The sequence below is a fragment of the Amblyraja radiata genome, chromosome 7 (genome assembly GCF_010909765.2).
Source record: "Amblyraja radiata isolate CabotCenter1 chromosome 7, sAmbRad1.1.pri, whole genome shotgun sequence".
Taxonomy (NCBI): Eukaryota; Metazoa; Chordata; class Chondrichthyes; order Rajiformes; family Rajidae; genus Amblyraja; species Amblyraja radiata.
The window spans coordinates 40,247,267-40,264,107 of NC_045962.1; the positions used below are offsets into that span (position 1 = coordinate 40,247,267).

The following is a 16,841-nucleotide window of genomic DNA, read 5'->3' on the forward strand; positions in this document are numbered from 1 at the left end:
GAGCTAAGATTAAATGTGTATCTAATAATTAATGGAAAATTACCTTTATAACACGCAAAGACTGTATATGGGTCACAAGTAGTCCTCTGGCAATTAATTCCCCTAGTTGGAACAAGTGAGATTCTTTTCTATATGAACTAGCTAGAACTTCCAAAATTTTACATTCTCATTAGACCTAGCCCTTCAGATGGGAGTAGTTATCACGGAATGCAAAGTTTTTCTTTATTGTAATCAGCCTTGACTTTTACTATGGAAATTATGCACATGATTTTCTATTCCGACTAAGCTATCTTGTTACAATGCACAATACAGACAGCAATCTGCTTGACAGTTGTCCTGCCCATACATATATAACTAGGCTGGATCGTTGTAGCATTTTGCATCATAGGCTGAGTGGAGAGAAGGCCTCATGTAGTAAGGATGCAGTAAGGAGGACCAAAAATGCCCTGAGATCATCAGCAGGCTGGTAAAGCTGGCTTAGTTGGCTGTAAAACTTGTTGCTGATTTTGAATTGTCTCTGACATGTAGAGTATTTTTTTAAACATTAAAACTGTTTAAGTAAGTAAAATGTTAACTAAAATGCAAACATAATTAAAAATAATAAGGTAAAGCAAAATAACTTTCACAAATTGGCAGCTACTATACCTGGTTGGCTGGTCAGGGATTGCATTTAGTAGCCTACCTATTTTCACTTTGTCATTCCCTCTTTTTCTTCTTCTCTCTCTCCCATTCCCTGCCTCACTCGAGTTCCCCTCCCTCCATATCGACTTTTACTTTTCTCTCTCTTCCTGCCCCTCTTACCCTTATCTTCCTCTCTCTCTCAATCCAAATTATATCAAAGACCCCACATTCCTCTCAACCATCAATTTCTTCCCACACCCATCTGTTCCCTCTCTCCCTGCTCTACCCCTTCCAATCTTTCTTCCTTCTTTCTTTCCTTTCTCGCTTTCCCTTCTATACTACATCTCGCCATTTAAATGTTTTCCCTTCTTTCTCCTATCTCCATTCCCTATCTTCCTCCCTATCACTTTGTCTTTCCCATTTTCTTCTGCTCATGCCATACCTTTTTACTCCCTCTCTTCCCAACTCTATCTTCCTCTCTCCCAATTTACCCATCCCTCTCTCTCACTTTCTCTCTGTCTCTCTCAAACACTTTCCCTTTGCAATATCCCAAAATATCCCTATTGTGAGGCGAGCATGATTGTAAGTAGCCTAGTTTATAATCAGTGTTGGGATGAAGGAATGCAGGGGTGCATAAGAGGACACAACTGAGGAATGCAGACCTAGGACTCGAAGAAATTGTAAGTGCCGGGACAAGGTCAAAGAATTGTAGTACAATGGGATTTATAAATGATATCCATAGGGGCCTTTAAGGCAGTGTTTTCCATTGGACCATTTAATAATATGGGTATTCTACTATTGTTTAATAATGTGATTAAAATCTCAATTAACTTGCAATTGTATTTTGAAATTGCATGATTAATCTTTTTACTTTTGCGGTATTGTTATACTTTAAAGTTGCTGCTCTTATAAGGGACCTTGTGTGCAATTTGGCCTGAAGGAAGATTAACAGGAATGAGCACCTTCATGAGAAAGGTTAGATTAACTAGTACCCCTTGCAGAAAGCAGCTACATATACAAAATTTGGCTGCAAAATGATATTAGCATATATTTCAAATCTAGATTTTATAAAAGGGAAGGATGTATAAATCTGGTAAAGCTAAGCCAGTCAGTAGGGAAAAAAATCACAAGCCACAGAATTAATTCTCATTTGTGGAAGGTTGGTCCATTCTTTAAATTCCTCATTGGAAATCTGTTATGTGACTGTAGGTTTTTATTCTAACTGCTTGTAGTGCCAGGAATATAATGAACCACTCAGAGACATGGAGATTTGTGCACATTGCATGTGGCATAGATATCTCACACATTTACATACACTATACAAACCAATTTCTAGCTTTCAGTTTGAAATTTTAAATATGATTTGTGCCTGACTGATCAGATTGTTCCGTGATGAAGTAGCAAAAGGAATATATTAAGACTGTGGAAATGTATTAAATGTATATGGAAAACATGCCATGGATGTTCTGTATGGCTGGCAGTATCTGTTTAAGGAAAAAAGAATTAGCAATTGTATTTGATTTTTTTGAGAAATGATTGAAGCTGAAGATGTTACAGGTTTTAAGGAAGTGCCTGGGAAGAATAGGGTGAAAAGCCGAGAGAAATTAAAGGATAAAGAAGGAATGAGATACAATTATAAAGGGATTGGCAACAGAACAAAGAAGAAAACAAGAGATTGGACATATACTATAAAATATCAATCATTAGCATCAACTGCTACTAGAAAAAAAATGGGAGCAGTGGTAATGATCAGAAGTTGTACTCCTGGTTGTTCACAAGGAGTAGAGTTGAAATATAAGGTGCCATTTTTTTAGCTTACCTTTTCCCTAGTCAAAATGAAGTATTTGTAAAAAAGTGGCATAAGTTCATTGCTTTTCTACTATGTGCAATGATCTGCCTCCATTACATCATAGAAACCGGGAAATTACCACATTGTGAATGCAGGTAAGAATTTACACTGATAGTACTGTGCCAGATGCAGCCACGCACTAATCTACTGACAACCACTTGCCCATAATACACTTAAGAGATGCAGGAATTATTGTAATTCTGCAGAATTTTTTAAATGGTTTATGTAAAAATACTTTGTTTAATTTCACCAGAAAACTTAGGTTATAGAATCTTTATAAAACTAAGCATAATTGCACATGATTGCTTTGTACAGAAAGAGCGTGCAGAATTGGAATTAAAGTGGAAGATAGATTATTACCTACCTGGTCACAGGGAACTGTCAGCCTCCAGACAAGATGCAGGTGGGTTCGACTTCTTACCTATCATGTATTAGTTGCTCAATGAATAGCCAGTCTCCCTGCGGAAGCCTGCACTCTTCTCTCAAAAAACTCCCAAAAATTAATTAGACAATGTCACGCTTGATTTTATCTTATTTGAAAATAATTTATTACCCTTTCTGCTGGATCTATTAGTGCAGAGATCAATGTAATTATTCATTTGCAAAGAAGCTCAAGGGTAATTAGACAAAAGAAGCTTAACACCCAATTGTGTTAGCATCCTCATTCAGGAGCATTTTACATAAAAGAATAATTATTGACCTATTTGGATATAAGGGCCATCTTACCAGCAGAAAAAACAATTATTATTTAATGTAAAAATATTGCTACATTCCTTTAAAGTTTAATTTAGCCCAAGTGTTTCAATTTGTGAATTCTTTAATTTTTTTTCTCTGGTATTGTGTTTTTCCTATTTAGAAGAATTAAAGGTTCAAATATTATTTAAGTTCCTTGGTCACCTTCATCATTTTACACCATTCTCGTTTTGCAATTTTGCCTTCTTCATTCCCCACAGGAGACCACTTCCTACAAAGTAGTCTTGTTTAGGAAAATTTGACAGTGCCATGTTTCTACATTTTATGAGATTTTCCGGCAGAGAGCTTTGAGGAAAAACACTCTTGCTACTGGGAATTCTAGCAATAGAGGTGGGGGTAGGAGTTACATTCACATAGCCCATTGGAAAGTTAGCAGAATCCCCTTTTATTCAGATAGCGGGGTGTTTGTCTGCAGTTGCTTTGATACCCCCTCCCCCACCTTTCTCAAGGGCACTGCAAGTTTTAAAGGACCACGGCTGAGAGTTTGCTACAGCAGGTCATCTAGCGGTGTGTCCTGCTTGTGCGTGTTTGGCCATCACCATTTGATGCCCACAAAGGTGTTAATACTACTGCTAATAATGGCATAATGTGAGCGACAGGGCATCTGGGACCTTGGTGATTGTTATGGCCAGCAATCTATTTCCTTGCCAAAGGGATTAATGGACTGAGAAATAAACACCAAGAACTGAGAAGGAGAGGATAGTTGAATTCAATATCAAATTAATTAATGAAAGAAAAAGTAAAATTATAAAGGGAAATGAAAAGTAAGAAAAATTACATTTACATTTGATATTTTTAGTCACCGGGTTTTCATTGCCTAAAAGGTCACTCATTTTCATGATTACTAGTCATTATAATGATCACATCGTTAAAAGAATACATTGTTAAGTACTGAACAATTTTCTATGGTGCATTTAATGGGTTAGTAATGTACAACTTTGTGGAAATTAAGGAGAGTTATGATTTTTTGAAGCAACTCAGCCAGTAATTCAGACTGACATTCTCGTTTCTATGTTGCTGAGTATTCACATCTTTTATTTTTCAACCAAAGTCTGGCTAGTAGGTATTTTCATGAATTTTGACAAAATGCCAAATAGATAGTGAAAGAAGTTGGCAACAAAGAGAGGGAAGAAAGATGTTACCAAGAAATACATACAATTCAACACATTGGAAATTTAGATATTCATCTCAGCATTGTATTGGAAAATACTTGCTCTGATTTTGGATTCCTCCAGGCCCTATACTCCTCTGGTTTCCATATTGATCAGGCTGCTGGAGTCTAATCAGTATGGGAACTGATTCAGTTTAAAGCAGTAGAAAGATGTTTGCAGAAAACAGTGAGGGAACAAAATCTACTGGATGCTTTTTGGCTGAAGGAATTGCCTCTATATTGGCAACAAAGAAATATATTAACATTTTGCGCAATGAGAGGTAAACATGGAAGTTACATGGGAGAGGAGGTTAAGAATATGATTGTTGCAAGGGAAAAAATGGCCAAAATAATGATACCTGAGCCATGGATTACTTTGTGAGGGTGGAGCAAACCCAGTAAAGCCTGAAGTAGATCTATCATGTCGAGAGAAGGATGGGTAAGCAATGTGCTAGGAATTGGGAATAGAAGCAGGCAAGAAGGCGGTTGTGCCTGGTCTACTGTTTTGTCAGTTCATGGACAATCTCTATTCACCTACATTCATTCCATGTCACTGATAACTTCATCTAACAAAATATATCAATCTGACTTCTGAAACTTGTCCAACCATTTGAAAGGGGGAGCCCAGACTTTGTCCCTTAAAAAGTGCTTTCTCGATTTTCTCCAAAGTGACTTAGTTCTAAATTCTATCTCCTCAATGAAGGGCGGTCACAGTGATGCAGCGGTAGAGTTGCTGCCTTACAGCAAATGCAGCACCGGAGACCCAGGTTCGATCCCGACTACAGGTGCGGGTGCTGTCTGTACAGAGTTTGTACGTTCTCCCCGTGACCTGCATGGGTCTTCTCCGAGATCTTCGGTTTCCTCCCACACTCCAAAGACGTACACGTTTGTAGGTTAATTGGCTTGGTAAATGTAAAAATTGTCCCTAGTGGGTGTAGGATAGTGTTAATATGCGGGGATCGCTGGTCGGTGCGGACCCGGTGGGCTGAAGGCCTGTTTCCGAGCTGTATCTCTAAACCAAAATAAACTAAACTAAACTAAAAATAGATTGTGGCTAAAATAGAAGAGCGAAGCAGAATAAGATACAGTTTGGATTCAGTTTGAAGAAGAGTCTTGACCCGAAACGTCACCCATTCCTTCTCTCCAGAGATGCTGGCTGTCCCGCTGAGTTACTCCAGCATTTTGTGTCTATCTACAGTTTGGATTGCTATGTTAAAAGTGCACATGATACAATTGATACGATTGAGTAGATCATTCCTTTAAAAGGATAACGGCAAATTCAAACGCAAAGGCAGGGTGATTGGAAGGCTCTTGTAAGTGATGAGATAGATTCAGAATATTGGAGTCAAATGCATGTGGCTTGAAGAGGGTAGGGAGATTTGTGTGATGAGGATAATGGCCAGAACTGATGAAAACGGTAGAAAGATCACAGCATACAGTAGGAGATGCGAAATTAAGGCTTTGGTCAGGAAAAGGGAGGCACGAGGCAGGTGTGGGCAATTGGGATCACGTGTATCTCTGGAGGAGTTTCAGGAACTGAGGAGCAAAGCTAAAAAAAGGAAATCAGGAGGGCAATAAGGGGACAGGAGGTCGCTCTGGCAAATAATATTAAGGATAATCCCAAGAAAATTTATTAGTGCATTAAGTGGAAAAGGGTAACCAGAGAAAGAGAATGGTACCCTTCAGCAATCAAAGGCGTCAACTCTGCATGGTGCCACAGGAAATGTGCAAGGACCTCAATGAGTATTTCTCCTCTGTTTTTACTGTGGAGAAAGACATGAAGACCGGTAAACCTGGGGCAGTCAATGGAAGTGTCTTGAGGACAGTCAGTATTATGGTGGTGCTGAAGGTCCTGATGTGTATGAAGGTAGACAAATCTCCCAGGCCCGATGAGATACATACAAGGACACTGTGGGAAGCTAGATAGGAAATTTCAGGAAATTACGAGTCATTAAATGCGGGTGAGGTGCTGGAACACTAGAGGGTGGCAAATGTTATGCCTCTATTTAAGAAGAGCTGCAGGGAAATGTCTGGGAACTACAGGCCAGTTAGCCTAACATTTGTCAGAAAGTTACTAGAGATTATTCTGTGGGATAAGGTATACATGCATATAGATGGACAATGGCTGATCAGCACAATTTTCTCACAAATCAGATTGTTTTTGAAGACACCTACTCCTTTTCTCCATAGATGCTACCTCAACCGCTAAGTTTCTCCAGCATTTTTTGTCTATTTTCGAGTTCTTTGAAGATGTGACCAAAAAGGTGGATGCGGCAGAGCTGTAGACATTGTATAGATGGATTTCTGCAAGGCATTTGAAAAGATTCTGCATGGTAGGCTGCTCTGGAAGGTTAGATTGCCTGGGATCCAAGGACAGGAAAATTGGCTTAATGGAAGGAAGCAGAGGGTGATGGTGAAAGGTTGCTTTTCGGACTGGAGGGCTATGTCTAGTGGTGTGCCTCAGGGTTTGGTGCTGGGCCCATTGCAGTTTGTCATTTATATTAATGATTTGTAATGTTACTGCTTCTACAAGAATAGAATTTCAAACGTAGTAATTAATTATTTGTTTTCTCTTCACACCACTAACATCCGGCGTCCTGGTCAATATCACAAATAGCTCATAGATGCACACAAAAAAAAAATCACAAATGGTGAAAATCTCTCCACAACCGGTAACTAATATGAATGTGATAGATTTCCAAGCCTGACTGAAGAACAATTAAAGGTAGGCATAAAATACTGGAGTAACTCAGCGGGCCAGGCAGCATCTCCGAAGAGAAGGAACAGGTGACATTTTGGGTTGAGACCCTTCTTCGGATAATCAACATGAGCTAGCTTTGATAGATAAAGGGGTGGATGGGCAGGTGGGAGGGGGGGGGGGGGGGGGGGGGATAAGTGGCTGAGGTTGATGGGGAGGCTATGAAAGTAACACATAGGAGCCTTGCTGGAATTATATAAAAACTCATCATCACCTATGCTGGCTTGGGAATTGAGCTGTCATCCTTCACTAGACTTCAGCACTCCAGTTCTACTGGTGTGAACCTCAAGCAAGTACCTCATCTGTTCCATTATGAGGCTAATCCTAATTACTGCGTTTAACAGAAATTATCACTCTCACATTAACAATCAAAGTGACTATTTAAAAGCTGTCAAACATAATCAGTCACTGGAATTACATCTGAAACCAGTAATGCAACTATAATGCACGCACAACTTTCCCTGCATAGTGCAGCTCTATACTGCAGCGTATTAAAGCACAAAAGATTTTTTTAACCATAAGATCTCAGTGATTATATTATTAATAGATAGGCTGAGTTTGATCTTTTGCTGTTGCACTCGTCAGTATTCTTAAATTACTTTTTTTTTCTTCATAAAGGAAGAGTAAATCAGCTCTCACGTGACAACAGTCACTATAAGAATAATAATGGATGGGATTTATATAGCGCCTTTCTAATACTCAAGGCGCTTTACATCGCATTATTCATTCACTCCTCAGTCACACTCGGTGGTGGTAAGCTACTTCTGTAGCCACAGCTGCCCTGGGGCAGACTGACGGAAGCGTGGCTGCCAATCTGCGCCTACGGCCCCTCCGACCACCACCAATCACTCACACACATTCACACACATTCACACACAGGCAAAGGTGGGTGAAGTGTCTTGCCCAAGGACACAACGACAGTATGCACTCCAAGCGGGATTCGAACCGGCTACCTTCCGGTTGCCAGCCGAACACTTAGCCCATTGTGCCATCTAATCTATATACAATTAGTGACCTTTCGTGGGAGACTGTTACAAGAAACTAGCATGTAGGTTTTACGTTAGAAATTGAGCCATGCCTGGAAATGGGGGAGTTGGGAAAGGTGTGCTTTACACACACTATTTTTGGTTGACTGTGGACAGCACACATACCTGTGAATTATGTTTGTTATTATCCTTAAAACATGTTTGCCATAAGTTGCCTATCCACTGGGAGTTCAGATATTTTGCAGACAATTAAAAGCAGTCAGCAGCTCTGAGAGGGGTTGATTCACTTTAAACTGCATTTTCAGTGGTGAGAGCATTTTAGGACAAATTGTGTGTTGTGATTGTGTTATGCATAAAAATACCAATGCCCTCTTACATAGAATGCAATGTGATGAACTGCCAAATCATGTGTTGTTTTTACTCGATGTGTGAATATACTGATGATGTTATAAAATTAGAGAGAAATAAATAATTGCTAGACCTTCAAATTTTGCCCAAAGTTATCCAGTATTGCTTTGGAGGCGCTGCTGCAGGCAGATGGAGATTCTGGTATCTCTCTAATGGCAGACAGCACAATCAATGGAAGAGGTGACAAAGTGAAAGGCTGGAGCTTAGCTCCAGGAATATGGCTGTAGCATTGGAAAAAGATTGAAACAAGAAAAAACATTGGAAATGGAGTTATCTTTGTACTCTCGTTTTTCTGCTCACATTTATACCATCTCTATACCATAGTACAACCCCAATTTCTGTCTACTCTATATGCATGGGAGAGTGATGATGTTATCTAACCTAACACCAAATGATCTGACAGCTTAATCAATCTCTCAGCGACACGGTCGACACCAACCATGATATGAAGTTGAAACCTCCTATGTTGCCATGGAAGCTCAGATGGCTGCCATTATTGATGATGGGAATGGGAATTACTGTCAAAGGAGTTTAAAACATGGCATGTTACTATCTCAAGAAGGTAGCATCTGTCATCACGGGTCACCACCATCTGGCCTTACCCTCTTCTTGCAGCTACTATCAGGCAGGAAGCACAGAAATCTGAAGTCCCACACCACCAGGTTTAGGAACAGCTACTTTCCTATCAGGTTCTTAAACCAACCCGCATGTCCCTAATCCCTCCTTGATAACGGAACATTACCAACCACATCTTGCACCACCATTGCCTTGTTTATTTTCTAATTATATGTTGCACTAATATCTTCTTTTTTCACGGTCTTTTTCCTTTTACTGTCTTGCAGAATTTTAGGTGGAATCTGTATATCTATATTACTAAAAGTCTGATCTTGACCACTTCCTGTTGTTCTGTATATTGATTTTAGAAAAAACGCTGCCACTTACGGCTGTGATTTTTGGCCATCTTACTCAGAGTCCCCCATCGCTGCGCAAGACAAGAGGATTTTTCCCATTGATGAAAAAAAGAGTTATTAGTGTTTTAAAAATGTTGAGATTCTCTCTCCTGAGGGCCACGCCCCTTCCGGAGGGACTATAAAACCCGGAAGTGTTGATTGCCTCAGTCAATCTCTGCAAGATGGGGGGAGCGAGAGAGTCACGTCTCTCAGGCTGAGCTGTGAATAACACTGAACACATGTCTACTAAACTGTGAGTGGTTTTACTGACCTGTCAGTGCCCTTAATGTGGTTTGAAAAAATAGTTTGGAAATGCTAAGCTGTGTTGCCTTTGGTTTGGAAATGCTAAAGCTGTGTTGCCTTTGGTTTGGAAATGCTAAAGTTGCCTTGCCTAATTAAAGTTGCCTTGCCTAATTAAAGTTGCCTTGCCTAATTAAAGTTGCCTTGCCTTCTATATAATTAGAAGTCTAATCTTGACCACTTCCTGTTTGCGCTTTATAATGATTTTAGAATAAACCCTACCACGTACGGCTGTGATTTTTAGCCATCTTACTCAGAGTCCCCCTCCGCTCATCAGGTGCCGAGGATTTTTCCTATCGAAAAATAAAAGAGTTATTAGTGTTTAAAAAATGTTGAGATTCTCTCTCCTGTCAATCACGCCATGAAGGCCATGCCCCTTCTGGTGGGAGGGGGGAGGGACTATAAAACCCAGAAGTGTGGGCGTGGCTCAATCTCTGCAAGATGGAGGAGGGAGAGGTCATGACTTGCTGTCTTTAGTGGCCTTGCACCCTGCTTGAAATGGTATGAAACTGCACTTGAATTTGGTGGCCTTGCACCCTGCTTGAAGTGGTATGAAATTGCACTTGAATTTGGTGGCCTTGCACCCTGCTTGAAGTGGTAAGAAACTGCACTTGAATTTGGTGGCCCCACACCCAAGAATCCATTTGGCCCACAATGTCCAAACTAGCTCTCTGGAAACCAGTCCCTTCAGCCCACACCCTTACCCATACAAGAGCTCTAGAAAGCTTCCCCCCCCCCCCCACTGGCCACCAATATTGGAATTGGTGGAGAGGTGGAATATTCTTTGGGGGACCAGCCTTCCCGTGTGATGCTGGGACCCAACGGGTCCCACTTAGTCTAGTAATTTATGTTTTTGTATATTTGGCTGAGTCTATATACCAGTGATGCTGCTGTAAGCAAGGTTTTTCATTGTACCCATGCCTAACTGTACTTTTGCACATGACAATAAACTCAACTTGACATGACTCAAAACACACTGGAAGCATAGAAATTAGACAGCAGCCTGAAACTTTAAAGCTCTAGCTACTGCAGGATCCCTTTTAATAGCAAAATGTCCTTCATGTGTTTTAATACCACGAGTTGCTGAGCAAGGTCAGTATATGGAGGAAGAGGCATGAGGACAGATCAATATGAGAAACATTGCACAAATTCAAGTAATGTATTCATTTTCTGAAATTGATCCCTCCTGCCTGATCTAATGTAGCTGGCAATGATCAGTTGGCATGAAATGCAAGGGTGCTTTTCAACTGTAATATTGGTGGTTTAGATGTCTTGCACTGCTGAAAAAATGATCACATAACTGTCAAAATGTTATGCACATGCTTACAGTCACGAGGTGTTGACTTATTTTAATGAATATAAGTTAGCTCATGGTGACAATATTTCTAATGGAACTTGAAAATAATGACACACTGTAAAAAAGTGTTGTGTTTCTGAAGTTCATGTTCATTGGGTCCATGGAGCCACATTTTGACAACCCATTGCAATATGCAGCCTTCACACATTTAACACAAACAAGTGTGAACAACTTTCCAAGACCGTTTTTAAACATCTATTCTGATGAGTTTAACTAAACGGGTATTTGATATAATAAGTCTCATCTTTGTCATGCTGTGAGCCTAATTATACATTTGAGGTTCATTGTATTACTTTTCCAACTGCAGTTTCATTATGGATCTCCACTGGTTACATTGAACAAGGTCAAAGATCACCTAATCAAGCTTATTTTTGTTTTATGTAAGAAGGAACTGCAGATGCTGGTTTAAATCGAAGATAGACACAAAAAGCAGGAGTAACTCAACAGGACAGGCAGCATCTCTGGAGAGTAGGACTGGGTGACGTTTCGGGTCGAGACCCTTTTTCAGACTGGTTAGGAATAAGGGAAACGAGAGATATAGACAGTAATGTGGACAGATAAAGAACAATTAATGAAAGATATGCAAAAAAGTAACGAGAAAGGTCTCGACCCGAAACATCACCCATTCCTTATCTCCAGAGATGCTGTCTGTCTTGCTGTCTTGCTGAGTTACTCCAGCTTTTTGTGTCTATCTTATTTTTATTTTATTTCCTTATGGGCCTGTCCCACTTAGGCGATTTTTCAGGTGACTGCCGGCGACGGTCAAGTTGCCGGCAGTCGCCTGAAAAACCAGCAACTGGAACGGCGACTGTCAGCGTGGAACACACACACACACACATATACACACACATATACACACACACATATACACGCACGCACGCACGCACACACACACACACACGCGCGCGCGCATCCATGGCGGCTTCAATCTAGTCGCCGCTAATTTTTCAACATGTTGAAAAATTCTCAGCGACCAGAATGTGAGAACTCCTCACGACCATGAAGGCAACTCCCCGGTAACCACCCGCGAACATGTGGCGACTGCATTGTCTCCTGCAGTTGCCGAAGTGGGACAGGCCCATTAATCTAGTTTGAAAGGGCAGCTGCTCGGGCAGCTTATACCTCAGCGGTATGAATATTTACTTCTCTAACTTCAAGTAGCCCTTGCTTTCCCTCTCACTATCCCTCCCCCTTCCCAGTTCTCTGGCCAGTCTGACTATCTCTGTTTGCTTTGTTGTCAACTTCTCCCAGCTAACAATAATCTATTCTACATTTTCCTTGATTCTCATCTCTTTTGGTCTCATTTTCACACACTTGACCTTTCCTTATCTCTGTGTCTCCCGCTTCCCTGACTCTCAGTCCGAAGAAGGGTCTCGACCCGAAATGTCACCCATTCCTTCTATTCAGAGATGCTGCCTGTCCCGCTGAGTTACTCCAGCATTTTGTATCCATCTCAGTATTGTAGTACATTGTAACACATCAGTTCCTTAGACAAAGTCGAGTGTCGTCAATGGGGTGAAATGAAGTACCTTAGCCAATGGAAGGACCACGTCCGATAATAGAGGGGAAGAAGCTGTTCCTGAGTCTGGTGGTACACACTTTCAAGCTTCTGTACCTTCTTCCGGATGGAAGCAGGAAGAAGAAGGATTGACCAGGGTTGGAAAAGTTGTTGATTATGTTGGCTTTTTTTCCAAGGCAGCATGAAGTGTAGATGGTGACAATAGTGTAAAGTTTAGTCTGCGTGATGGATTGGGTTACACCTACAACTCTCCACAGTTTCTTGCTGTCTTGGGCAGAGTTGTGTTCCCAAACTAAGCTGTGATGCAACCCGACAGTATGATTTCTATAGTGCATCTGTAGAAGTATGTAGGAGTCACTGGAGACATGCCAAATTTCCTCAGGAAGTAGGATGCACCTTCTTGGCTGTCACATCAATGTGGTTGCTCTACGGCAGATCATTGGTAATATTAATGCCAATGAACATGAAGCCCTCAAACATTTCCACATGTGTACAATTGATGCTGATTGGGACTTCATAATTGTTTGTGATTTGTCATCTGCAAACTTGTATGGAATTAGAGCTGAAGTTAGCTGTACAGTCATGAGTGTAAAAGGAGTATAGTAAGGGATTGAGAATGCATCCTTGTAGGGCATCAGTATTGAAAGTAAGTGTGGAGGAGATGTCACCTATTCTCATTGATTGAGGTCCGTCGGTTAAAGTTGATCCCAAAGTTTGGAGATGAGGTTGGATGGAATAATGGTGTTGAAGACAGACATATAGTTGTTAAATAGGATTCTAACATAGGAATCTTTATTATCTTGTGGAAAGCAGAGGGGGTGGGGATGGGAAGATGTGACTGGTGGTGGGATTATGATGAGCGTTGTGTTTCAGTAGGATGTGTTGATGCGGAGACTGGTGTGGTTAACAGGAAGGACTCGGGGATCTCGATTTCTTTATCATCGTTACTTTTTTGCATAACTTTCATTCATTGTTCTTTATCTCTCCACATCACCGTCTATATATCTTGTTTCCCTTATCCCTAACCAGTCTGAAGAAACGTCACCCATTCCTTATCTCCAGAGATTCTGCCTATCCCGCTGAGTTACTCCAGTTTTTTGTGTCTATCTTCGATTCGTGTTCTGCCTGGGGGAGGTGAACGAGACTAGAACTGCGGGACAGAGAAGACACGGGTGAGGGTGTATAATATAAGTTGATTAATGTAAATGGAGTCACTCACAAATCAGGAATTGACTATTGACTCCTATCAGCTACAGTGCATTCAGAAAGTATTCAGATCCCTTCATTTTTTCCACATTTTGTTACGTTACAGCCTTATTCCTAAATGGATTAAATTCATTTTTTTAATCATCAATCTACACACAATACCCCATAATAAAAAAGTGAAAACAGGTGTTTAGAAATTTTTGCAAAATAATTCAAAAGAAATAACTGCAATATCACAGTTACATAAATATTCAGATCCTTACTCAGTACTTTGTTGAGGCATCTTTAGCAGTGATTACAGCCTCAAGTCTTCTGGAGTATGACGCTACAAACTTGGCACACCTGTATTTGGGTAATTTCTCCCATTCATCTCTGTAGATCCTCTCAAGCTCTGTCAGGTTGGATGGGGAGCGTCGATGCACAGCTATTTTCAGGTCCCTTCAGAGATGTTCGATCGGTTCAAGTCCAGGCTCTGGCTGGGCCACTCAAGGACATTCACAGACATTGTTTTGGCTGTGTGCTTAGGGTCGTTGTCCTGTTGGAAGGTGAACCTCTGCCCCAGTCTGAGGTTCAGAATGCTCTGGACCAGGTTTTCATCAAGGATCTCTCTCTACTTTGTTCCATTAATCTTTCCCTCAATCCTAACTAGTCTCTCTGTTCCTGCCACTGAAAAACATCCCTACAGCATGATGCTGCCACCACCATGCTTCACCGTAGGTATGGTATTGGCCAGGTGATGAGCGATGTCTGGTTTCCTTCAGACGTGACGCTTGGCATTCAGGCCAAAGAGTTCAATCTTGGTTTCATCAGACCAGAGCACCAGAGAAGACAACCCTTTTGGCAAACTCCAAGCGGGCTGTCATGTTCCTTTTACTGAGGAGTGGCTTCTTTCTGGCGATGCTACCATATAGGCCTGATTGGTGGAGTGCCGCAGATATAGTTGTCCTTCAGAAGGTTCTCCAATCTCTACAGAGGAACTCTGGAGCTCTGTCAGAGTGACCATCGCGTTCTTGGTCAACTCCCTGACCAAGGTCCTTCTCCCCCGATTGCTCAGTTTGACCGGGCGGCCAGCTCTATGAAGAGTCCTATGTGGTTCCAAAGTTCTTCCATTTAAGAATGACAGAGGCCACTGTACTCTTCAGGACCTGCAATGCTGCAGGAATTGTTTTATACCCCTCCCCAGATCTGTGTCTCAACACAATCCTGTCTTGGAGGTCTACGGACAATTCCTTTGTCTTCATGGCTTGGTTTTTGCTCTGACATGCACTGTCAACTGTGGAACCTTGTATAAACAGGTGTGTGCCTTTCCAAAAAAATTATTTACCACTGGTGGACTCCAATCAAGTTGTTGAAACATCTCAGGGATAATCAATGGAAAGAGGATGAACCGAAGCTCAATTTTGAGTGTCATAGCAAAGGGTCTGAATACTTACGTAAATGTGATATTTCAGTTATTTCTTTTTCATTACTTTGCAAAAAATTCTAAACACTTGATTTAGCTTTTTCATTCTGGGGTATTGTATGTAGATTGATGATTAAAAAAATGAATTTAATCCATTTTAAAATAAGGCTGTAATGTCTCAAAATGTGGAAAAAGTGAAGGGGTCTGAATACTTTCTGAATGCATTGTATGTAGCCAGCTTGCTGTCACTTTGATATCAGTCCACTAACTATTATACAATACCTTATTAGAAGCCTTAAAAAAAAAAAATCAAATATACTAAATGTGCTAAACCCTCCCCTATCTACTCTTACAGCTTCCACTTCAAATATACAAATAAGATTGGTCATGCATGGTACCCTTTTGAAATCGCAATGGTCTTTTAGTGTTTTCCATTTCTGTACTTTTTTATGTACCTTTGCTTTAGGATTCATTTTATCTACTGTTGACATTCTGTGGCACCTTGGATTTACTTTATTTCCTGATGAAAGGCCAGGAATAATGTCATCGGCAAACTTTACAACAATTGATTTTTTTCTACTTATATTTACGATATATCTATTATGAACTCTCCTTTAACTTCTATAAGTGTCCTGATTGCAGTTCATTGGAACGCAAGCAGCTGGGAGAAAGGGAAAATCCACTCAGTACGATGATGCTGGAATTGTAAACAAATACCAATTAATTTGATCTAATATAAATTATTGTTTGCAAAATAAATGTTAGAAGTTTTAATTTTGATCTATTTGCAGGCGGCCTTGGGTTACAAATGCCAAATATATGGACATCATGCATATGTTATTATATCTGTAATTTTTGTGCATTCTTGACATGGACAAAATCGACTTGTAAAAATGAAACCCGTTTGTTACCCAGGGATAGCCTGCGTTAATTGTATCTCATCTTGTAATGCCATATTAAAATTGTTAGTCTAATCAATGAATAATAAGGCAAAGCAAGTCACTATTTTTTTATTTTTTTTATTTCACTAGATTAGATTAGATTAGATTAGATTATACCTTTAATAATCCTTTACAGGAAATTACAGTGCCACGACAGCTTCAAGACAGACATAACACCACACATTTCCTCAAATGGCTTCCATACTTAACAAGTTAAAATACAAGTTAAAATACAAGTTAAAATACAATTAATTTAAAAAAAAGTGCAGTTATTTATGCGCATTATGTAACCTTATAGCAGCTGGTAAACAGGACTTCCTATGTCTCTCAGTTTTGCACATTGGTGCAATCAGCCTCTGACTGAAGATGCTGCTCTTGATCACCTTCAGGGCATGGAGTGGGTGAGTGGGGTTGGTCATTATTGAACCCAGTTTGTTCAGAGTTCTGGCCTCTGCCACCTGCTGGACCGTTCGTTGCTCAGCCCCGACCACTGAGCCGGCCTTCCTGATTAGCTTGTCCAGTCTGTTTTTGTCCGCTATACGGGCGCCATCTCCCCAACAGGCCACAGCAAAAAACAGAGCACTGGCCACCACTGAATGGTAGACACTGCACAGTAGGGGTTGGCAGATGTTAAATGACCT

At 40.6% G+C, this 16,841-nt stretch overlaps 1 long non-coding RNA gene across 1 annotated transcript in view; it reads left to right on the forward strand.

Moving 5' to 3' along the window:
• LOC116975328 overlaps nucleotides 1-16,841 on the forward strand; it is a 74,005-nt gene that overhangs the window by 20,562 nt on the left and 36,602 nt on the right. The gene's annotated exons all lie outside the window — the stretch shown is intronic.